The sequence below is a fragment of the Heptranchias perlo genome, chromosome 40 (assembly GCF_035084215.1).
Source record: "Heptranchias perlo isolate sHepPer1 chromosome 40, sHepPer1.hap1, whole genome shotgun sequence".
NCBI classification, from domain to species: domain Eukaryota; kingdom Metazoa; phylum Chordata; class Chondrichthyes; order Hexanchiformes; family Hexanchidae; genus Heptranchias; species Heptranchias perlo.
This window is the reverse complement of record NC_090364.1, coordinates 659,741-683,785: the sequence shown is the minus strand read 5'-3', so window position 1 is coordinate 683,785 and position 24,045 is coordinate 659,741. Positions and strand designations below refer to the sequence as shown.

The window sequence follows — 24,045 nt, the reverse complement described above, 5'->3', positions numbered from 1 at the left end:
CTCTATCAAATCTCCTCACAACCGTCTCTGTTCAAAAGAGAACAACCCCAGCTTCTCCAGTCTATCCACATAACTAAAGTCCTTCATCCCTGGAATCATTCTAGTAAATCTCTTTTGCACCCTCTTTAAGGCTTTCATATCTTTCCTGAAGTGCGGTGCCCAGAACTGGACACAATACTCCAGTTGTGGCCGAACCAGTGTTTTATAAAGGTTCATCATGACTTCCATACTTTTGTACTCTATGCCTCTATTTATAAAGCCCAGGATCCCATATGCTTTTTAACCGTTTTCTCAACCTGCCCTGCCACTTTCAACGATTTGTGCACATACACCCCCAGATCTCTCTGTTCCTCTACCCCTTTTAGAACTGCGCCCTCTAGTTTATATCGCATCTTCTCATTCTTCCTACCGAAATGTATCACTTTGCATTTTTCTGCGTTAAATTTCATCTGCCATGTGTCTGCCCATTCCACCAGCCTGTCTATATCCTCTTGAGGTCTATCACTATCCTCCTCACTGTTTAATACCTTTCCAAGTTTTGTGTCATCTGCAAATTTTGAAATTGTGCCCTGTACACTCAAGTCCAACTCATTAATATATATCAAGAAAAGCAGTGGTCCCAGCACTGACCCCTGGGGAACAGTGCTGTACACCTCCCTCCAGTCCGAAAATCAACCGTTCACCACTACTCCCCGTTTCCTGTCCCATCGCAAATTCTGTATCCACGTTGCTACTGCCCCCTTTATTCCATGCGCTGCAATCTTGATGATAAGCCTACCGTATGGCACTTTATCAAACGTCTTTTGAAAGTCCATATACACCTCATCAACTGCATTGCCCTCATCTACCCTCTCTGTTACCTCATCAAAAAACTCTATCAGGTTAGTTAAACACGATTTGCCTTTAACAAATCTGTGCTGGCTTTCCCTAATCAATCCATCCTCGTCCAAGTAACTGTTAATTCTGTCCTGGATTACCGTTTCTAAAAGTTTCCCCACCACTGAGGTTAAACTGACTGGCCTATAGTTGCTGGGTTTATCCTTACACCCTTTTTTGAACAAGGGTGTAACATCTGCAATTCTCCAGTCCTCTGGCACCATCCCCGTATCTAAGGATGTTTGGAAGATTATGGCCAGTACCTCCGCAATTTCCACCCTTACTTCCCTCAGCAACCTAGGATGCATCCCATCCGGACCAGGTGACTTATCTACTTTAAGTACAGCTAGCCTTTCAAGTACCTCTTCTTTGTCAATTCTTAGCCCTTCCAGTATCTCAACTATATCTTCCTTTACTGAGACTGTGGTCAGCATCTTTTTCCTTGGTAAAGACAGATGCAAAGTACTCATTTAGTACCTTGGCCATCCCCTCTGCCTCCATGAGTAGATCTCCTTTTTGGTCCTTGATCAGCCCCATCCCTCCTCTTTCTGCCCGTTTACTGTTTACATGACTGTAAAAGACTTTTGGATTCCCTTTTACGTTGGCCGCCAGTCTATTCTCATACTCTCTCTTTGCCCCTCTTATTTCCTTTTTCACTTCCCCTCTGAACTTTCTATATTCTGCCTGGTTCTCCATTGTGTTATCAACCTGGCTTCTGTCATACGCCCCCTTTTTCCGTTTCATCTTGCTCTCTATCTCTTTTGTCATCCTGGGAGCTCTCACTTTAGTTGCCCTACCTTTCTGCCTTGTGGGAATGTGCCTAGACTGTACCTGAACCATCTCCTCCTTAAAGGCCGCCTACTGTTCAGTTACAGTTTTGCCTGTCAATCTTTGATCCCAATTTACCCTGGCCAGATCTGTTCTCACCCCATTGAAATTGGCCTTCCTCCAATTGAGTATTTTTACTTTAGAGTGGTCTGTGTCCTTTTCCATAGCTATTCTAAACCTTATGATACTGTGATTGCTGCTCCCTAAATGCTCCCCCACTGACACTTGCTCCATTTGGCCCACCTCAATCCCTAGAAGCAAGTCCAGCAATGCCTCCTTCCTCGTTGGGACGGACACGTACTGGTTAAGAAAGTTATCCTGAACACATTTCAAAAATTCCTCCCCCTCTTTGCCCCTTATATTACTGTTGTTATCCCAGTCTATATTAGGATAGTTGAAGTCCCCAGTTATCACTACTCTATAGCCTTTGCACCTCTCTAATTTCCCTGCAAATTTGCTCCTCTATATCCTTCCACTAGTTCTTGGCCTATAGAATACACCCAGTAGTGTAGCGGCACCTCTTTTATTTCTTAACTCTAACCAAACAGATTCTGTCCTTGATCCCTCCAGGACATCCTCTCTCTCCAGTACTGCAATATTCTCCTTAATCAATACTACCACCCCCCCACCACCACCCCCCTCCTCCTTTCTTTCCTTCCCTATCTTTCCTGAACACCTTGTATCCAGGAATATTTAGTACCTAATCCTGCCCTTTTTTGAGCCAGGACTCTGTTATTGCCACGACGTCCTATTCCCATGTGGCCATTTGCGCCTGCAGCTCACCAACCTTGTTTACCGCGCTTCGTGCATTTACGCACATGCACTGCAAACCAGTCTTCGACTTTCTTGTACTGTCTCTTAATCTGATCCCACCTAATACCGTACTATTACTTGCTCTAGTGCTATCATTCTCCCCTAATCCTTTGTACCCCTTGTTTCTCCTTTCCATTGCTATATCCTGGTGCAAAATTAGTTTAAACCCTTCCCCACAGCACTGGCGAACCTCCCCGCGAGGACATTGGTCCCAGCTCCGATGAGGTGCAAACCGTCTGGCCTGTACAGGTCCCACCTTCCCCAGAACTGGTCCCAATGCCTCATGTCCTGTTTGGAAAGGGACTATTTTTACCACTGTTGCCTCATTGGAGAATAAATCATGAATCAGAATACCAAGGTCATTTAGTATGTGCAGCTTGAGATCTATGCAAATGAATGTGGGTAGGGATTAAAACGTGGTGTGTGAGGCCCCACGATATGTACCCATGTGGCTCATGGAGAGAAAACCTTGGACACCCCATCCTGCAGGATCTTTATTTGTTGCATTTTGGAGCCTCTTGTAATTCTGCCTTTCAAGACAAAATAATTTATTTTGGAAAGGTTACAGATATTTTAAATATGAGAATAAAAGCAGTTGTAGCAACTTCAGTACAATTTTACAGGGTCCACTCTCTTTTCCTTACCTTTTACAACACAATAATCCCAACTTGCAGTGCATTCTAGGTTCTAAGAAAAAAAACAGACTCACCACCGCCAAGGGGCAGGCAGGGATCATCTGGACTGAGCATGTGCTGACGTAACGATTTTGAATATACAATGTGATTTTCAAAAGTAGTTTCAGACATGATAAGAATATAGAAGCACTGGAGAAAGTGCAAAAAAGATTTACAAGGATGATACCAGAATTGAGAGGTTATAACTATCAAAAAAGACTGACCAAGTTGGGGCTCTTTTCTCTAGAAAAGAGAAGGCTCAGAGGTGACCTGATAGAGGTTTTAAAATTCTGAAGGGGTTCAATAGGGTAGACGTAGAGAAGGTGTTTCCACTTGTAGGGGAGGCCAAAACTAGGGGCCATAAATATAAGAAAGTCACTAATAAATCCAATAAGGAATTCAGGAGAAACTTCTTTACCCAGAGAGTGGTGAGAATGTGGAACTCGCCACTACATGGAGTAGTTGAGACGAATAGCATAGATGCATTTAAGGGGAAGCTAGGTAAATACATGAGGGAGAAAGAAATAGAAGGATAGGGTGATAGGATGAGATGAAGTAAGGTGGGAGGAGGCTTGAGTGCAGCATAAACCTGGCATAGACCAGTTGGGCCGAATGGCCTGTTTCTGTGCTGTAAAGAATGAATCAATATCTTATAACTAAGTTTAGATGAAAGTCCACACCCAAAAATGAACCTCTCTTTTCCTCAGATGTTCACCATCCTGCTGTGCATTTCAAACCTTAAAATACATGAAGCTCGAAATTACTGTTGCCGACAGTATCGAATCAAAGCTTAATGCAATCGTATGACGTTCTTATGTCCACTATTTTAAAAGGAAGCATTATCCCATTGAAAATAAACTAGATAAAGCTTCCATTAACGTGTGGACAGAGGCGTGTCGTATCAACGTGCTTGGTAGCTCTTATTGTTGCCAATAGTAATTTCTAACTTGATATATTTAAAATAAACCTAGAAGTGCACTAAAGCATGATTTGCAGAATGTCACGGGGAGCTCATTTTTGTGCTCTCAAGTAGGTTGACTGCCTCTACTCTGGGGTTTGTAATCTATTAAATTGTTATTAATGTTACTTGTCATATTTCCCCATGAATGGGTGGGTTCTCTCCCTGATTGCTGCATATTACGAAAGGGACCGCCGCCATGAGCATGTGCTGAACTAAGAAACAATCACATCACAGCAGTATATGGTCATAAAATCTTAAATATGGAAACTCTGTCATTATTTAAATTAAGTAAAATTCATTACCACTCCAACCCATTCTCGATTTTATTTCCGAGCCCTGGCAATGCAAGTACAGTGATAGGAATATCAAATAAAGCCAATAAATGCATTCACACCAGGGAACAGGAACATCCTCCATGTCTCAAACATGAAGCTGCGCCCCAGAAAATAAAACTTCACATAAGACAACACATGTCCCTGTGATCCCACTGCAAAAAATTACACTTTTGAAAGCTACATATTACATATTAGATATATTTACACACACACACACACACACACACACACACACACGGTACAAACATTAAATAAACTAACCTGTAACTGCAACTCCCTAAAATTCTAGAAACACCCAAAACCTTTCCTGCCTTATTTGTGTACAAAAGCAAAACGTTAGTGTTACACCTGTATAAATAGTTGGTTGAGCCGCAGTTAGAATATTGTGTCCGGTTTTTGGGTAGGAACATAGGAACAGGAGTAGGCCATTCAGCCCCTCGTGCCTGCTCCACCATTTGATAAGATCATGGCTGATCTGTGATCTAACTCCATGTACCTGCCTTTGGCCCATATCCCTTAATACCTTTGGTTACCAAAAAGCTATCTATCTCACATTTAAATTTAGCAATTGAGCTAGCATCAATTGCCGTTTGCGGAAGAGAGTTCCAAACTTCTACCACCCTTAGTGTGTAGAAATGTTTTCGAATCTCACTCCTGAAAGGTCTGGCTCTAATTTTTAGACTGTGCCCCCTACTCCTAGAATCCCCAACCAGTGGAAATAGTTTCTCTCTATCCACCCTATCTGTTTCCCTTAATATCTTATAAACTTCGATCAGATCACCCCTTAACCTTCGAAACTCTAGAGAATACACCACCAATTTGTGTAATCTCTCCTCGTAACTTAACCCTCGAAGTCCGGGTATCATTCTAGTAAACCTACGCTGCACTCCCTCCAAGGCCAATATGTCCTTCCGAAGGTGCAGTGCCCAGAACTGCTCACAGTACTCCAGGCGCGGTCTAACCAGGGTTTTGTATAGCTGCAGCACAACTTCTGCCCCCTTGTACTCTAGTCCTCTAGATATAAAGGCCAGCATTCTATTAGCCTTATTGATTATTTTCTGCACCTGTTCATGACACTTCAATGATATTTGTACCTGAACCCCTAAGTCCCTTTGGACATCCACTGTTTTTAACTTTTTACCATTTAGAAAGTACCCTGTTCTATCCTTTTTTGATCCAAAGTAGATGACCTCACATTTGTCTACATTGAATTCCATTTGCCACAGTTTTGCCCATTCACCTAATCTATCAATATCGCTTTGTAATTTTATGTTTTCATCTACACTGCTTACAATGCCACCAATCTTTGTGTCATTGGCAAACTTAGATATGAGACTTTCTATGCCTTCATCTAAGTCTCCTACATTAGGAAGAATGTCAAGTCCATGGAGAGGGTGCAGAAGAGACTCACTAAGGTGGCACCAGGGAAGAGAGACTTCAGTTGCGAGGATAGTTATCAGTGGGGTCGGGGCAGGTGGATGGTTAAAATGACAATTGGCCACTTCCGATTGTTTACCCAACGCATTCGCACTCACTGCCTTTTTAACCGCCAGGTTTTCAGCAGTGTCAAAGCTGCCCGCCACAGGCAGGCGGGAATCTCAATTATTTAAAAGTTGGGGTCCGATGACACGATTTTAACTGCCAATCGTGGCAATGACACTCAGTGCCAGATCTGTCAGTGACCTGGCAGCATGCAGATTCGGGGCCAGAAGAGGTCCAGGTAAGCTCCCTAAGGCCTTCACTTCCTTCCTATATATACACACGTGTATATACATTCCCACTGTCCTCCCACGTTTAACTGATTTCCATTACTCCCCACCCTAAAGGGTTATTTTCTAATCAGTGCTTTTTTAAATGCGCTGCGCCTGCTTAGAATAGTATTTGTAGAAATGTAGTATGAACAAGCTCAGTGTAACTGAAATTTACTGATCAGAAAATATGCTTCTTCATGTTTAACTGGTTTCCAGTATATTTGATTAAAAGACAAATACATTTTCTATTAATTGCAGTGCTCCTACTGAGCTCAGCTCAGTACAGATCAACGATCGCACATGGGGATTCTGGACCGTACTACAAGTGAGTGCAGGTGGCCTGTGATTCCCTCCACGGATAACTACCTTCTGACACTAGCTGCTTTTATACTGCTGGGTTACTACCACTGGCTCCCGACATGTGCGTAGAGGCAACCATAGCGTCATCTCACTGGATTCACCAATTCACTTGGAATGGTACTGGACCACCTCGAGCATCTGTGGAATTATACAAGCAATGACTCGGCATCTTCAGGAAAGGAGAAATTGTGGGGGATGCCATGGAGAATTAAAAAAAAGTGGGGGTGGGGAAAAGAAACACAAACACACTCTCAGGTCCATCGCCCAACTTAAATCAGACATCCTGTGAGACATGTTGAAGCTGCACAGATGGTGGTCACTGGTCTAGAGCCACACACAGCTCAGAATGTCTCAGTGAGACAATGTTAAGTGGATTACAGGAGAATGGGCGGTATTTACTAAAAGAGAAGGGATGCAGTGAGTTGCACTTTCCTTGGTAAGTGGTGCTTAAGGTGTTTGAATACAGCTGAGAGACAGCACACCTGTCAGTAAACCTAATGAACAGATCAACTAAGGCTCCATGGAAACGGCTCTCACACCTGCATACGTTGGGAGAGATGACAAAGCTTATTCCACTCTACCCTCCAGCTATGATTTTCCAGAGTTGGTTCTAATCATTTTAATTAAATGAGAAGGATCCTTTTCCTTGGTTCAGTGAGTATTGAAGTACATTAGTAGAAATACTCGGCCTGTATTCACTCAAGTTTAGAAGATTGAGAGGGGATCTCATTGAAACATATAAAATTCTGACAGGGCTAGACAGACTGGATGCAGGGAGGATGTTTCCCCTGGCTGGGGGGTCCAGAACGAGGGGTCACAGTCTCAGGATACGGGGTAGGACATTTAGGACTGAGATGAGGAGAAATTTCTTCACTCAGAAGGTGGTGAACCTGTGGAATTCTCTACCACAGAAGGCTGTGGAGACCAAGTCACTGAATATATTTAAGAAGGAGCTAGATAGATTTCTAGACACAAAAGGCATCAAGGGGTATGGGGAGAGAACGGGAATATGATATTGAGATAGAGGATCAGCCATGATCATATTGAATGGGGGAGCAGGCTCGAAGGGCTGAATGGCCTACTCCTGCTCCTATTTTCTCTGTTTCTATAAATACTTAGAATCAGTGGCAGGGGTTACCTCTGACAGTGCTGTGATACGCACTAGACTCCAGTTTTAGCAGTACTATGAAGGGTAAGTTCAGAACAGAGGCTATGGAGGAAAATAGATAGAAGAGGAATCCCTTTAGTCAACTTTCATGAACCTCCCGACGTCTCTGGTTGTGAAGAATGTCGATAGATGAAAGGGCCCAGAGCATCTTGTTCATCTGCACTCTCAGCTTGGAGTGTGTTCCAGTTAAGGGTTAAGAGTCGGGTACAATCGCTGATGATTGTTGGTTTTAATGTCATGTCCTGGAGCTGGCCATGTTGCGACGGGTGCAGAAATGCAAACCTCAGTGCCGATGCAACACCCAGTTACACTGATCCAGGAATATTCTCCCCAGGGTCCCGATGCCACATGTACTGGAACATGCCGCTGATTTTTCAGAAGTCACTAGTTTGGCGTCAGTGGCGAGACAATCAGGATTTATACCAACAGGAATTTACAGTCTAAAGACTTAAAAATGATCAGGAGCACTCAGTACGGCCTTCAGAACATCTGTTAGCAGAGGGCTAACTGCTTAGCAGAGGCCACTGAGGGCAGCTATGTACTTGTATCTAAAGTACACACCTGTACAACAACAATTTGCATTTATATAGCACCTTTAACATGGTAAAATGTCCCAGGAGGGTTATCAAACAAAGTTTGACACCAAGCCACACAAGGAGATATTAGGACAGGTGATCAAAAGCTTGATCAAAGAGGTAGTTTTTAAGGAGCGTCTTAAAGGAGAGAGAGGCAGAGATGTTTGGAGAGGGAATTCCAGAGCTTAGGGCCTAGACAGCTGAAGGCACGGCCGCCAATAGTGGAGTGATAAAAATCGGGGATGCGCAAGAGGCCAGAATTGGAGGAGTGCAGAGTGCAGGGTTGTAGGACTGGAGGAGGTTACAGAGATAGGGAGGGGCGAGGCCATGGAGGGATTTGAAAACAAGGATAAGAATTTTAAAAGAATTTAAAAAGAGAATTTTAGGGCTCTGCTTTCCCAGACTCAAGAACGTGCGAGCTGGAAATATAATCTTGGCTGCTGACTGTAATCACCTAGGGCGGTATAACTGGAGCATGAACATTCACCATCATTCACTCAAGCCTCGGGGTATCACACGAGTGCAGGATCAGTTTACTGTATTTCAGAGGAAAACCCATTGAGATGATAATGACAACATTTTGGAGTTTTTGACAAACTAAATGACCACCCCACCCCCAATGTTCAATAATCCTTCAAGATCCATTTCTAAAATGTTCGCATTCCAGTCAAAGGTTATGCCAATCAGAATTCATGGCAAACAATGCTCATTGTGATCGATTCTCTTCACAATGACGTTGATCTTAAGGAGAATCCGATTAGGAATTCTTGGGGCCCTAAGCACAAGAACATTTTAGGCACTTCCGCACAACCCTACTCCCCAATCCATTAAAACACAAATGTGTAGTAAAATGCATGAAGAAATAGGCTCATAGAATGACACAGGATTGATAATAAAAAAGAAAAAGTCTTGCATTTATATAGTGCCTTTCACGACCTCAGGTAGTCCCAAAGCGCTTTACAGCCAATGACATACTTTTGAAGTGTAGTCACTCTTGTAACGTGGGAAATTAAATCAGTAATAAAGCAAATCATATTACAATATACTATGCTTAAATGAATCTGCCCCCTGGCGGGGGCCCCATGTTTGGCAGGGGCCCCTGGGCATGGGCCCCATGCGTCAATCTGCCCCAATCACAGGTACTCAGCATTTAATTAGGCCATCAGAATTATCTGCGTGGAAGGAGGTACAGCTCTCATCCTGCACTATGCTGAAAGGGTGTAATCCAGTTCAGCATTTAAGGTAGGAGTGCAGTTTACTGTAGCACTGACCAGCAATTCAGCAGATCTGTTGCCTTAAGAACCATACCTTTAGCTGCTGGTTGGCAGTGCTGACGGGATTGTATAATACTATAGTACGTTGATATCAATTCAATTCAACGCAGCTGGAAAACTGCATTTCACTCCCCTCCCCGATCCCTTGATGACTTGGCTGCAGTTAGGAATTCGTTTTGTGGTAAGTGATCAGACGTATTAGGAAAATCATACGGAAGATAGCACCCCATCCTATGGTAAAATGATACTGGCAAACAATTTGTAAGCGGCTTCCCAATGACCCCCAGTCCCGATGCTATGGAAATGCCCTCAGGGCTCTCCTAATGTCCTAGCAGAGGCACTTCCATGGTTTAGATGGAAGGAGAACAGCGTTTGTGCACCAGCTCCTTGCATTTACATTGCCATCCTGGGTGGCAGAATTGTTGACGCCCTCTGACAGCAGGCTGCTTGGTATTTAAACTGCAGGCTGAGCTCAAGCTGCAGTCCAAGGCACAGCTGAAATCTACTCACTTCAGTGGCGCGCATTGCAGTGAATGGCAGCAGTGCTGCTGCAGTTAACTGCGAGGTTTGTTGCTGCCAGTGGATGGGGATAGGAGCGAGCTTGGAGCCTGGCTCTGATGTTCCCTGGGGGGTGGACTGGCCTGCCAACATTCACTGTCTGTGCTCACACATGAAGAACGGTCACTTGGGCAAGATACTGGAAGGCGTCGTGCCCGTGTGAAAATATACCCTAGCAAGGGAAGGGCGGAAGAAAAGAAAACAAAACAGCAGTCAGAGAATTTGCTGGGCTCAGTGTAGAGATTTTAAGGATTAAACCAACCAAAAGCTGCAACCGTAAGCAAGTATAAACAGCCCACTGTCCCATCAGAGCACTTGTAACATAGCAGCTTCTGCCAGCTTCCAGCTTCATACAATGGTAAAGTACCAGCAGAGGTTGCGTAGAAGCTTATGATGTCAGCATTTTGTCACTATGGTGCCACTGTTTAGTTCTGGATCTGATGTTTGATGTGCAATTGCCATGGATTTACTATCTGTTAGTAATGGTTTGGAATCAGACAAAAATTGGCTCAGCCTTGCACACATTAAACAGAACTGAAGCCTGCACTGGGGCTAAATCTAACTCATCTCTCAAAAAATACTTTATTAAATGTCAATAATACTTAGCAATAGGTCAGGGCACATTTATAACCTGTAACCGAGTCAGTACTTTTGACCTTAGCCAAAACAGGACAGTGGGCAGAATAAGGGCAGATGGAGTGAAGGTTAAGGATATTTGCTCCACTGATGGTGAAAAACAATTGAAAATTCTAGTAACTGATACATGCACATCAGAATGTGCATTTGCATTTTAAAAAGTCAGTTTTGAGGCAGGATTTTCCATTTTCCATTATTATAACACCGATTGGAAAATCTAGGTTTTGGTGTCTAGTTTATATGTTGGGAGATTTTAGACACACTCAGAAACTGGACAGTCCAGTCCACAATTGGACGTGTGGCCCCTACTTGTTGTATCAGGATTTTATATTGCAAGATTTTCATCTTGGCTTCTACTTATTCCCACTTTGTGTAATTTAAGTTGAATATTTCCAAGCTTTAGCACTGGCCTGTACTTTTCCAATTCGAATTAGATTGGGGGGGATAAAAGATGGGTGCAGAATTCTGACTCTCGTACAGAACCACTCCTTTTCCTCCAAAAGAGAAGTTAAGGGCAAAGATATAATTTCAACCTGGAATCTGGATGCCAGCTTCTGCAATTGTGGAATTCTACAATTCTCTAAATTTGAACTCTGAACTAATGTGCACCTTAACAGCTTTCGCAAAGTACTGACCAGCAAGGGGAGTATTTTCGGGGTAATGTATCATTATCATTATCTTCATATATTCTTATTCCTCATCTGCTGTATTGTTAAATTTTAATATCAGATTTCTTATGCCCAGTTTATTGAATTTTTGGATTAATATATTCCTTATTGCCCATTTACTGTATAATTGGGCTATCATGCTAATTATTGGTTACTGAATTTTCAGGGTAATATACTAATTTCATGTATTATTGGCGTAATATACTCTTTATTCCCATTTATTGTATTATCACAGTAATATGGTCCTTATTGTTTATATTATTGGAGTAATTATTCCCCATTCACTATTATTGGGACAATATACTTCATTTATAGAATTATCAGAATAATATACACTTTATTCTATGTATCAGAGTAATATGCTTAATAAAAAATCTGAGGATGTCACCTGTTATGCTGCTGCCAGTGTCCAGGGCAGTGTCAAATTTGGAAGGACAGAATCTAGAACTGTATTGCTGGCTGTTTTACATTCAAGCGAAAAAAGAATGAAAATCTCACGCACCACCAAAGTTACACTTTACTGAAGTTCCAGTGATAACTGAACTGTAAAATACATGTTCATATCCAACTATCACAATTACTAAAGAAAAGTTATATTGCTAATAAAAAAATGACACATTGTGGGGGTGGACAATTACAACATCAGTCAGAAGACTGATACAAATGAGGAAGGTCATTCAGCTAGTCCAAGCACATCCACCTAGATCTCTAGTCTCCCCAGTCACTGCATCCAGCTGACTCTTAAATTATTCAAAGGCTTTTGCCTCCACTACACTAAAGTTGTTCTCGGTTTGTATAATGCAGACCTTCTTGACATCAGTCCTAAATTTGCCTATTGAGTTTGAACCTGCCTCTTTGTCTTAAACTTAGTGGTACGGTAGCATAGTAGTTATGTTACTGGACCAGTAATCCAGAGGCCTGGACTAAAATCCGGAGTCATGAGTTTAAATCCCGCCACAGCAGCTGGCGAATTTAAATTCAATTAATTAAATAAAAATCTGGAATTAAAAAAAACTAGTATCGGTGGCCATGAAACTACCGGATTGTCGTAAAAACCCATCTGGTTCACTAATGTCCTTTAGGGAAGGAAACCTGCCGTCCTTACCCGGTCTGGCCGATATGTGACTCCAGATCCACAGCAATGTGGTTGATTCTCAATTGCCCTCTGGAATGGCCTAGCAAGACACTCAGTTGCAAAAATCTCGCGACGAAAAGTCATAATAAGAATAAAACCGGACGGACCACTAGACACCGGACACGACAACGGCAAACCAAGCCCAGTCGACCCTGCAAAGTCCTCCTCACTAACATCTGGGGACTTGTGCCAAAATTGGGAGAGCTATCCCACAGACTAGCCTGACATAGCCATACTCACAGAATCATAGCTTTCAACCAACGTCCTAGACTCTTCCATCAACCATCCCTGGGTATGTCCTGTCCCACTGGCAGGACAGACCCACCAGAGGTGGCGGTACAGTGATATACAGTCAGGAGGGAGTGGCACTGGGAGTCCTCAACATTGACTCTGGACCCCATGAAATCTCATGGCGTCAGGTCAAACATGGCCAAGGAAACCTCCTGCTGATTACCACCTACCGTCCTCCCTCAGCTGATGAATCAGTCCTCCTCCATGTTGAGGGTAGCAAGGGCACACAATGTACTCTGGGTGGGGACTTCAATGTCCATCACCAAGAGTGGCTCGGTAGCACCACTACTGACCGAGCCCTGAAGGACATAGCTGCCAGACTGGGCCTGCGGCAGGTGGTGAGCGAACCAACACGAGGGAAAAACTTACTTGACTTCGTCCTCACCAATCTACCTGTCGCAAATGCATCTGTCCATGACAGTATTGGTAGGAGTGACCACCAACACAGTCCTCGTGGAGACGAAGTTCCTTCTTCGCACTGAGGACACCATCCAACGTGTTGTGTGACACTACCACCATGCTAAATGGGATAGATTCAGAACAGATCTAGCAGCTCAAAACTGGGCATCCATGAGACGCTGTGGGCCATCAGCAGCAGCAGAATTGTATTCCAGCACAATCTGTATCCTCATAGCCCGGCATATTCCTCACTCTACCATTACCAACAAGCCAGGGGATCAACCCTGATTCAATGAGGGGTGCAGAAGAGCATGCCAGGAGCAGCACCAGGCGTACCTAAAAATGAGGTGCCAACCTGGTGAAGCTACAGCTCAGGACTACATGCATGCTAAAGAGCGGAAGCAACATGCTATAGACAGAGCTAAGCGATTCCACAACCAACAGATCAGATCAAAGCTCTGCAGTCCTGCCACATCCAGTCGTGAATGGTAGTGGACAATTAAACAACTAACGGGAGGAGGAGGCTCTGCAAACATCCCCATCCTCAATGATGGTGGAGTCCAGCACGTGAGTGCAAAAGACAAGACTGAAGCGTTTGCAACCATCTTCAGCCAGAAGTGCAAAGTGGATGATCCATCTCGGCCTCCTCCCGATATTCCCACCATCACAGAAGCCAGTCTCCAGCCAATTCGATTCACTCCACGTGATATCAAGAAACAGCTGAGTGCGCTGGATACAGCAAAGGCTATGGGCCCCGACACATCCCGGCTGTAGTGCTGAAGACTTGTGCTCCAGAACTAGCCGCGCCTCCAGCCAAACTGTTCCAGTACAGCTACAACACTGGCATCTACCCGACAATGTGGAAAATTGCCCAGGTATGTCCTGTCCACAAAAAGCAGGACAAATCCAATCCGGCCAATTACCGCCCCATCAGTCTACTCTCAATCACCAGCAAAGTGATGGAAGGTGTCATCGACAGTGCTATCAAGCGGCATTTACTCACCAATAACCTGCTCACCGATGCTCAGTTTGGGTTCCGCCAGAACCACTCAGCTCCAGACCTCATTACAGCCTTGGTCCAAACATGGACAAAAGAGCTGAATTCCAGAGGTGAGGTGAGAGTGACTGCCCTTGAAATCAAGGCAGTATTTGACCGAGTGTGGCACCAAGGAGCCCTAGTAACACTGAAGTCAATGGGAATCAGGGGGAAAACTCTCCAGTGGCTGGAGTCATACCTAGCACAGAGGAAGATGGTAGTGGTTGTTGGAGGCCAATCATCTCAGCCCCAGGACATTGCTGCAGGAGTTCCTCAGGGCAGTGTCCTCAGCCCAACCATCTTCAGCTGCTTCATCAATGACCTTCCCTCCATCATAAGGTCAGAAATGGGGATGTTCGCTGATGATTGCACAGTGTTCAGTTCCATTTGCAACCCTTCAAATAATGAAGCAGTCCGAGCCCGCACGCAGCAAGACCTGGACAACATCCAGGCTTGGGCTCATAAGTGGCAAGTAACATTCGCGCCAGATAAGTGCCAGGCAATGACCATCTCCAACAAGAGAGAGTCTAACCACCTCCCCTTGACATTCAACGGCATTACCATCGCCGAATCCCCCACCATCAACATCCTGGGGGTCACCATTGACCAGAAACTTAACTGGACCAGCCATATAAATACTGTGGCTACAAGAGCAGGTCAGAGGCTGGGTATTCTGCGGCGAGTGACTCACCACCTGACTCCCCAAAGCCTTTCCACCATCTACAAGGCACAAGTCAGGAGTGTGATGGAATACTCTCCACTTGCTTGGATGAGTGCAGCTCCAACAACACGAGGGAAGCTCAACACCATCCAAGATAAAGCAGCCCGCTTGATTGGCACCCCATCCACCACCATAAACATTCACCCCCTTCACCACCGGCGCAATGTGGCTGCAGCGTGTACCATCCACAGGATGCACTGCAGCAACTCGCCAAGGCTTCTTCGACAGCACCTCCCAAACCCGCGACCTCTACCAACTAGAAGGACAAGAGCAGCAGGCACATGGGAACAACACCACCTGCATGTTCCCCTCCAAGTCACACACCATCCCGACTTGGAAATATATCGCCGTTCCTTCATCGTCGCTGGGTCAAAATCCTGGAACTCCCTTCCTAACAGCACTGTGGGAGAACCTTCACCACACGGACTGCAGCGGTTCAAGAAGTCTGCTCACCACCACCTTCTCAAGGGCAATTAGGGATGGGCAATAAATGCCGGCCTCGCCAGCGACGCACACATCCCATGAACGAATAATAAAAAAAAACTTACCTTGAAGCAATAGACCACGATTTGATAGTAAAAGCAGAGCTTATATTTATACAAATTTTCAAAATAAAATTGGAATTGCAAACCTTAGTGAGTGTAATGGACACAACATCTGCTGAAATTCAAACTGCACTAATGCCATCATGTTGAGTTTCGGTCAAAAAAAGTTTTTCAAGGTGTCCAGCCTGACTGGAAAATTTCCCAAAGGAGACTCCATTAACCCATTAAATGTAACATAAACAGTGTATCCAACACCTCCATCAGCATGTGCTGTAGAACCTTTGGTATAAATACACAAAGGATATTGGACACTTTCCTGAAGACATTGCAAGGATCCACCCAAGGGGTTCAGGCAGCAACACAAAGAGTGAAAACTGAATAGTTTGTTCATCAGCTGCACCCCAAGATCCTACTTCTATTCAGTGTAAAATAATGGAATCAATGATTAGGAGCAAACCTGATTAGGAGCAATCAGCATGGATTCGGAAGGTGAAGATCCTGCCTGACTAACCTCCTTGATTTCTTCAAGGAAGTGACAACCCAAGTAGACTGTGGTAAGCCCTTTGATTCGGAGTACCTGGACTTCCAAAAGGCATTTATCAAAGTTCCATACAAAAGGCTTCTGGTTAAACTCAAAGCATTAGGATTCAGGGTAAACATGGGATCGGAAATTGGCAGAAGAGTAGAAAACACTGAGTATTGATTAGAGGAGTTATAACTGGGTGGGGGTGTGGTGGGTGTAGGGGAAGTATGGAATTGGGGGGGCAGGGCTTGGTGTTGGGATCACCATTGTTTCTAATGTACATCAATGATCTGGATTCAGAAACTCAATGCAAAGTAGGCGATGGATTCAGAGCAAGCAGCTCAGAAAATACACAATTAGTTGGATAGAATACGTATGTGAGCAGAAAAATGGCAGATGAAATTTAATGTAGAAGAACAAACTTGTATTTATATTGCACTTTTCAGGATGTCTCAAAGCACTTTGCAGCCAATGAAGTACTTTTGAATCATAGTCACTGTTGTTTTTTGTAGTCATACAGAACTCACAAACAGCAGTGAAATAAATGACCAGTTAATGATGTTGGTTGAGAGATGAATATTGTCCAGCAAACCAGGAGAACTCCCCTGCTCTTCTTCGACAGTACTACACTGGAGTGTCAGCATGGATTATGTGTGCAAGTTTGTGGACTGGGACTTGAACTCACATCCTTCTGACTCAAGAGGTGAGAGTGCTACCTCTGAGCCAAGGCTGACAGCTAGATAGACAAATGTGAAGTACTGGACATAAGCAGAAAAAATAAATGACACATATACTCCATAAATGGCATCAAAGGGCCAAGGCTAAGACAAAAGAGGCTTAGGAGTCTTAGAAGATTCAAAACTCAACATGGCCAACAAAGGATGGATCAACTAAGATGGGCCGAATGGCCTTCCTCACCCGTAACTATCTTGTGAAGACCTGATTACAGCTGTAAGCCTGGCATGACTCCTACTACTTGAGGCCCTCTGCATGGCTCAGTGGGTAAATGCAGCACCTAGTGGATAGTATGTACCTCACATACCATTCCCAGATAGTGCTAACTTAGTAGATCTCAACTGGTGCAGAGGTAAGGATGCTACAATTAGCACCAGCTCCCCTAATGAGGGAGGGCTTTCTATTACTGATCATTCTCCAGATGCTCCTGCTGGAAAGTTTGTGATTGGACATCAGGAGAACAGAATCAGGGTTGGCTGTGATGCTATCTATGTGAATCTATCTATCAAATAGCCTGCCAACACTTACTTTCTAGGCACACACATCACAAATGGTCACTATGTGAGATACTGGAGAGCCACTGCCACCCTCAGAACTGTACCCAGAAACAAAAGTAGACTGTGGATTAGTGCTGAGTGACACAGGAGATTCCAGGATGTCAGATTATGATGCAGGACCCTGAAGGATACCTAGATTACATTTTAGATAATGATACATTCACCGGCCCTGCATAGCGTGTAAAAGAAATACATGGGACAGAATAGAATAGAAAGACATAGGATAGAATAAAAAAGGGAAGCAACAGGATAGGGTACAAATGGAAGAGATGGCATGGGATATACTGGTTAAAATACCCATAATTTGAGACTAAGCTGTGATTGCTCCTCAGGACAACTGGCCCTTAAACACAAGAGGAAGCTGATGCAAACATCACACTTCAACAAACTAGGAGAGAAATCTGATCCACGCAGGTCAGTGGAAGGGGCAGGGGGGTCAGAATCAGGACATATTTGAAATGACCAGATCAATTCCCAACAAAGTATTTATTATTTCACCGCACTCTGAATTCTATAAAATACAAAATATGAAAACATTTAATAATAAAGTTAAAGTTGGCTCCTTAAATCAAACATCTTGTGTCAATTTAAAAAAAGTTCTTCCAAAAATACCCACATGGATTTTTTGTTTTTGAAATACAAGTTAATAGTTTAAAACCCCTGCAGTTAGAAATATATCTATATCTAAAGAGCTTGGATAAAGAGCTATTTGTATGGTCCTCGTGTCAGGAATACAACATACTAAAATGCACTACATTGCATCTAAATGCACATTCTGGCGTTTGGAAAAGTACCAGGAAAGTTTTAAAAGTTTTTTCTGCTTGTTTTGTGTTCGAACAAGGAAAGAGATCCCGTCACATTGGCGGGTCAGATTTCGCTTAGCCAGCTCTTCTCACCGCCCCCTCCCCTCGCGGACGGGTATACAATAATACACTTAAAAAACTTCTTAATAATTAATATAAAACAAACGTTACTTACAAATCAGAAATATTTGATGAGTAGAGGCAAAAATCTCAGATGCTGGCCTGGTTTGCACAACCCTTTGTGTTAATTTTTTTAACAAACTCTGACGGGTGAACAAACGCGTTTTGCTTCCTCTCCCTAAACAAAAATAACACATGAATCTTAAGTGAAGAGAAAAGGAATTTAATATTTATTTAACCATCAACTCGCAGGCTATGAGTCCAGAGAGATGGAGCTGAGATTTATTTCTTAAATGCGGAAGTTCGAGCACAAAAATGTCAGAAATGAGAGCGATCCCGAGCCACCCACATTTCTGCCTTTGTCTCAGCAAAGCAACAACTGGGAGCGAAGAAAGTTTGAGTGAACCCAAACTTACCTTTAATAAACGGAGAGGCAGCTCGCCGAGAGCCGGGCACAAGCTGGCCGCTTTTGGGGGGCTGTCTAGGGCGTTTTTTCCAAGCTGGATTTTTGTAGATGAAGTATTTTGGAAGCTGGATGGGTGACAGGTTCAGGAAAAATTTCAGGAATGAGCGGCTGGAATGAAATTAACGCGATGAGTCAGTGGAGGAGGAGCTGCCGGCTTCACCTACCCTCCTCGGGGAGAATTTCACTTTCTAATTCACTAAAAAGCCGCAAACTTGAAGACAAGAGGGATCCCTTAATAGAAGGCGATGCTTCTGGTGAGGATTTGTGGGTTTAATATCAATTTATTGGGATTTTCTGAGGATTGAAAGGGATTAACACAAAAATATGCCTAGAATGTTGGATGAGAGTCTATTTTCTCCTTACTGTGTGGAAACTTGAGCGCTGGGTTTACAGGTTGCTGTGAGGTAGAGAGAGAAAATAAGACATGAGTGGAAGGAGAGAGAATGAAATGAAGCTATGAGACGAATGAACTAAAATTGAATCCTCTCCCGAGGGAACCGGGCCTGCCTGGGGTGCAGATTCCATGTCTGACAGGCACCATCCAGTATCTCAGCCAGGGGCCCATTCTTCAAGTGTGAGCCCAGACAGGCTATTTGACTGTGGAGGACATTTGAAAAAATACATAGAATGTACAACACAGAAAAAGGCCATTTGGCCCTACAGGTCCATGCTGATGTTTATGCTACACAGGAGCCTCCTCCCTCCCTATTTCATCTAATCCCATCAGCATATCCTTCTATTCCTTTCTCCCTCATTTATCCGGCTTCCCCTTAAATGCATCTATGCTAGTCGCCTCAACTACTTGTGGTAGCGACTTCCACATTCTAACCACTCTCTGGGTATAGAAGTTTCTCCTGAATTCCTAATTGGATTTATTAGTGACTATTTTATATTTATGGCCCCTAGTTCTGGTCTCCCCCACAATTGGAAACATCTTCTCTACATCTACTCTATCAAACCCTTAATTTTAAAGTCCACTATCAGGTCATCCCTCAGTCTTATCTTTTCTAGAGAAAAGAGCCCCAGCCTGTTCAATCTTTCCTGAGAGGCATAACCTCTCAGTTCTGGTATCATCTTAGTAAATCTTTTTTGCACCTTCTCCAGTGCCTCCAAATCCTTTCTATAGTATGGAGGCCAGAACTGTTCACAGTACTCCAAGTGTAGTCTAACAAAGGTTCTGTACAAGTTTAACATAACTTCTCTGCTTTTCAATTCTATCCCTCTAGAATGAACCCCAGTGCTTAGTTTGCTTTTCTTATGACTTTATTAACCTGCGTCGCTACTTTAAGTGATTTGTGTATCTGTACCCCCAGATCCATCTGCTCCTCTACCCCATTAAGATTTACCTTCCATGGAGTATGTGGTCTCCTTATTCTTCCTACCAAAATGTACCACCTCACACTTATCTATATTGGAATTCATTTGCCAATTCTGCAAGTTTATTAATGTCTTCCTGTGTTTTGTTGCAATCTTCCTCAGTATTAAATACAGCCCCCAATTTGATGTCGTTTGCAAATTTTGAAATTGTACTTCCAATTCCTGAGTCCAAATCATTTATGTAAATGGTGAACAACAGTGGTCCCAGCACTGATCCATATGGAACACCACTTCCCACTTTTTGCCAGTCTGAGTAACTACGTTTAACTCCTACTCCCTGTTTTCTGTTTTGTAGCCAGCTTGCTATCTTTTCTGCTACTTGCATCCATTTTTACTTACCCCCTTAAGTAATAGCCCAATCATTGCCAAACAACACTCCCTAAATGAGGGCAGACAAAGATTTAATGGTGGGCCACCAACAACGTCTCCTCCCAAATAACCTCCCTCGACTGCTGGCAATCACCGTCGCACTCCACAAATGAAGATTGATCACTCAGGCCAGGTACTGCACCTATACTTCACATGACTGAAATCAGGATCCCACTCTCATCAAGGAATGTTACACAGACAGAGAAACAAGTATAAACACACTATCACCGAGACATACCCACAGAGTCAGATAATCACTGCCCCCAGACATACCCACAGAGTCAGATAACCACTGCCCCCAGGCATACCCACAGAGAGTCAGATAACCACTGCCCCCAGATATACCCACAGAATCAGATAATCACTGCCCCCAGACATACCCACAGAGAGTCAGATAATCACTGCCCCCAGACATACCCACAGAGTCAGATAACCACTGCCCCCAGATATACCCACAGAGAGTCAGATAACCACTGCCCCCAGATATACCCACAGAATCAGATAACCACTGCCCCCAGGCATACCCACAGAGAGTCAGATAATCACTGTCCCCCAGATATACCCACAGAGTCAGATAATCACTGCCCCCAGACATACCCACAGAGAGTCAGATAATCACTGTCCCCCAGACATACCCACAGAGAGTTAGATAATCATTGTCCCCCAGACATTCCCACAGAGTCAGATAATCACTGCCCCCCATTCATACCCACAGAATCAGATAATCACTGCCCCCCATTCATACCCACAGAATCAGATAATCACTGCCCCCCATTCATACCCACAGAATCAGATAATCACTGCCCCCCATTCATACCCACAGAATCAGATAATCACTGTCCCCAAATATACCCACAGAGTCAGATAATCACAGTCCCCCATTCATACCCACAGAGAGTCAGAGGTAAGCTTTTGTCCCTCAGATCGGTAGAGCAGCAGACTGACTGATATGAATGAGTATATAATGTACCCTTCTTAAAAGAAACCTCTATAATCTTTACTAGAAGATTTTACATTGCTAAAATATGTAAAATAGTAACAGAAAATATCTTTGTCACGTGTCAGGATTTCCCACTTCCGTTAAAAGGAACAGAAAATATGGAGGAAAATTAAGAAATCTGATGCTATTCTTCCATTTTCAGCAAAATGATCTCTCGGAATAAAAGTGCATGTCGAAAATGCAAAAGAAATTTGTTTGTGAAAATAGTAAAAAGATCTTCAAACAACGTGAGAAAAAAGCCCTTTAATTCGGCTTCAGGTGCAATCGGCTAAGGGAATTTGTCAAATGGGGGAAAAAAGAAAGATATACAAAACTGGAGCTAAAAGAGAAAGTGGAATATTGAGAGAAAGAGTAGAGGTAAGTAAGAGAGATGGATGGACAGAGATGGAGATGGAATTATCAAATAAGCTAAACAGAAAGAAATGGAGAGCAAAGAAAAGATAATGAAAATAGAAAAGGGGAAAGAGCAAGTCATAGAAAAGGATAATAAGTAAGGAAAAAAAGCAAAATTCAAGGAGGGTGAAGGTTTCTGAGTGGGAGAAGTAGAAAGGGGAATAGGTATGGAGGCATGAACAGCAACTTGATAACTGGAGCCGCTGAACTGCAGGCCAGCCGTGAGTTTGAGTGCCCGAGCTGCTGTCACTCACACTCTGGCATTGATTGCCACCGCTGTGACACATCTTACCCAGACCACTGGAGGGAGCAGTAGGTCAAAGTTCAAAAATCAAGCAAGCGGTTAGGAAGAAGTGAAGGAAAGCCGAGCCAGGTGAATGTGTACTATTGTACACTCTTCCACACATGCTAGAAAATCAATAACTTTATTGGAAATTTGATTTTTATTTTTCCTGCAATATTCCCAGGCAATGCCACCCCAAGCCTCCATTAATACCCTTGGGCTAGTCTCATGCAAGGAGAGACCCCATGGGCTGGTCTCACACAGGAAGACACCCCCATGGGCTAGTCTCAGACAGGGAGAGACCCTCATGGCTAGTCTCACACAAGAGACCCCCAAGGGCTAGTCTTACACAGGGAGAGATCCCCATGGGCTAGTTTCACACAGGAAGATATCCCTAAGGGCTAGTCTCAGACAGGGAGATGCCCCATGGGCTAGTTTCTTCCACACACTATCCTGGATGCCTAGGGAGCAATATGAGTCAAACTTTGGGACAGATGTCCCTTGTATCTTCCAATCAATACCTTCAAGATCCACCTAGAACTCTGCAAAACAATAATACCGGTCATACTACCATCTCATAGTAGTAATTTTGCATAGTATGGTGCAGCACAGGAGGAGGTCATTCAGCCCATCATGCCTGTGCTGACTCTTTGAAAGAGCTATCCAATTAGTCCCATTCCCTTGTTCTTTCCCCAAAGCCCTGTAAATTTTTTCCCTTCAAGTATTTATCCAAATCCCTTTTGAAAGTTACTATTGAATCTGCTTCCACCACCCTTTCAGGCAGTGCATTCCAGATCATAACAACTAGCTGCGTAAAAAAAAGTTTCCTCATGTCGTCTCTGGCTCTTTTGCCGATCACCTTAAATCTGTGTCCTTTGGTTATCGACCCTTCTACCACTGGTAACGGTTTCTCCTTATTTACTCTATCAAAACCATTCATGATTTTGAACACCTCTACCAAATCTCCCCTTAACCTTCTCTGCTCTAAGGAGAACAACCCCAGCTTCTCCAGTCATCCACATAACTGAAGTCCCTCATCCCTGGTACCACGCTAGTAAATCTCTTCTCCACCCTCTCTAAGGTAATGACATCCTTCCTAAAGTGTGGTGCCCAGAATTGAACACAATACTCCAGCAGCGGCCTAACCAGTGTTTTATAAAGGTTTAGCATAACTTCCTTGCTTTTGTACTCTATTAGTAAAGCCCAGGTTGCCATATGCTTTTTTAACAGCCTTCTCAACTTGTCCTGCCATCTTCAAAGACATGTGTACATACACCCCCAGGTCTCTCTGTTCCTGCACTCCCTTTAAAATTGTACCATTTAGTTTATATTGCCTCTCCTCATTCTTCCTACCAAAATGTATCACTTCACACTTCTCTGCATTAAATTTCATCTGTCATGTGTCTGCCCATTTTATCAGTCTGTCTATGTCCTCCTGAAGTCTGTTACTATCCTCCACATTGTTTACTACATTTCTGAGTTTCGTGTCATCTGCAAACTTTGAAATTACACCCTGTATACCCAAGTTCAGGTCATTAATATATATCAAAAAGAGCAGTGCTCCTAATACTGATTCCTGGGGAACACTACTGTATACTTCCCTCCAGTCTGAAAAACTCCTACTGGTCCGTATACTATTTATATAATTGCTGCAAGTAGTTACTGTGTAAACTTTTTCCTTGATAAATGTCTATGTGCACATTTATAATGGAGACTGCATATACAAATTTGTCATGCTGTAATGATACCCTCCTGCCAGTGGCGGGGCTGCAGTGCCTTGGTTTGGTGTCTCCCAGCTCCTCTTACTCCCACCTT

General features: G+C 43.6%; 1 protein-coding gene across 2 annotated transcripts in view; it reads right to left on the bottom strand.

Moving 5' to 3' along the window:
* Positions 1 to 18,927, bottom strand: part of LOC137305444 (transcriptional enhancer factor TEF-1-like) — a 77,265-nt gene extending 58,338 nt beyond the window's left edge. For both annotated transcript variants that reach the window (XM_067974264.1, XM_067974265.1), the window contains exons 1-2: positions 18,759 to 18,927; positions 18,398 to 18,520 (exon numbers count right to left, since the gene is read on the bottom strand). The gene's annotated coding sequence lies outside the window, so the exon portion shown is untranslated. The remainder of the gene's footprint in view (positions 1 to 18,397; positions 18,521 to 18,758) is intronic.
* Between the last annotated feature and the right edge of the window lie 5,118 nt (positions 18,928 to 24,045).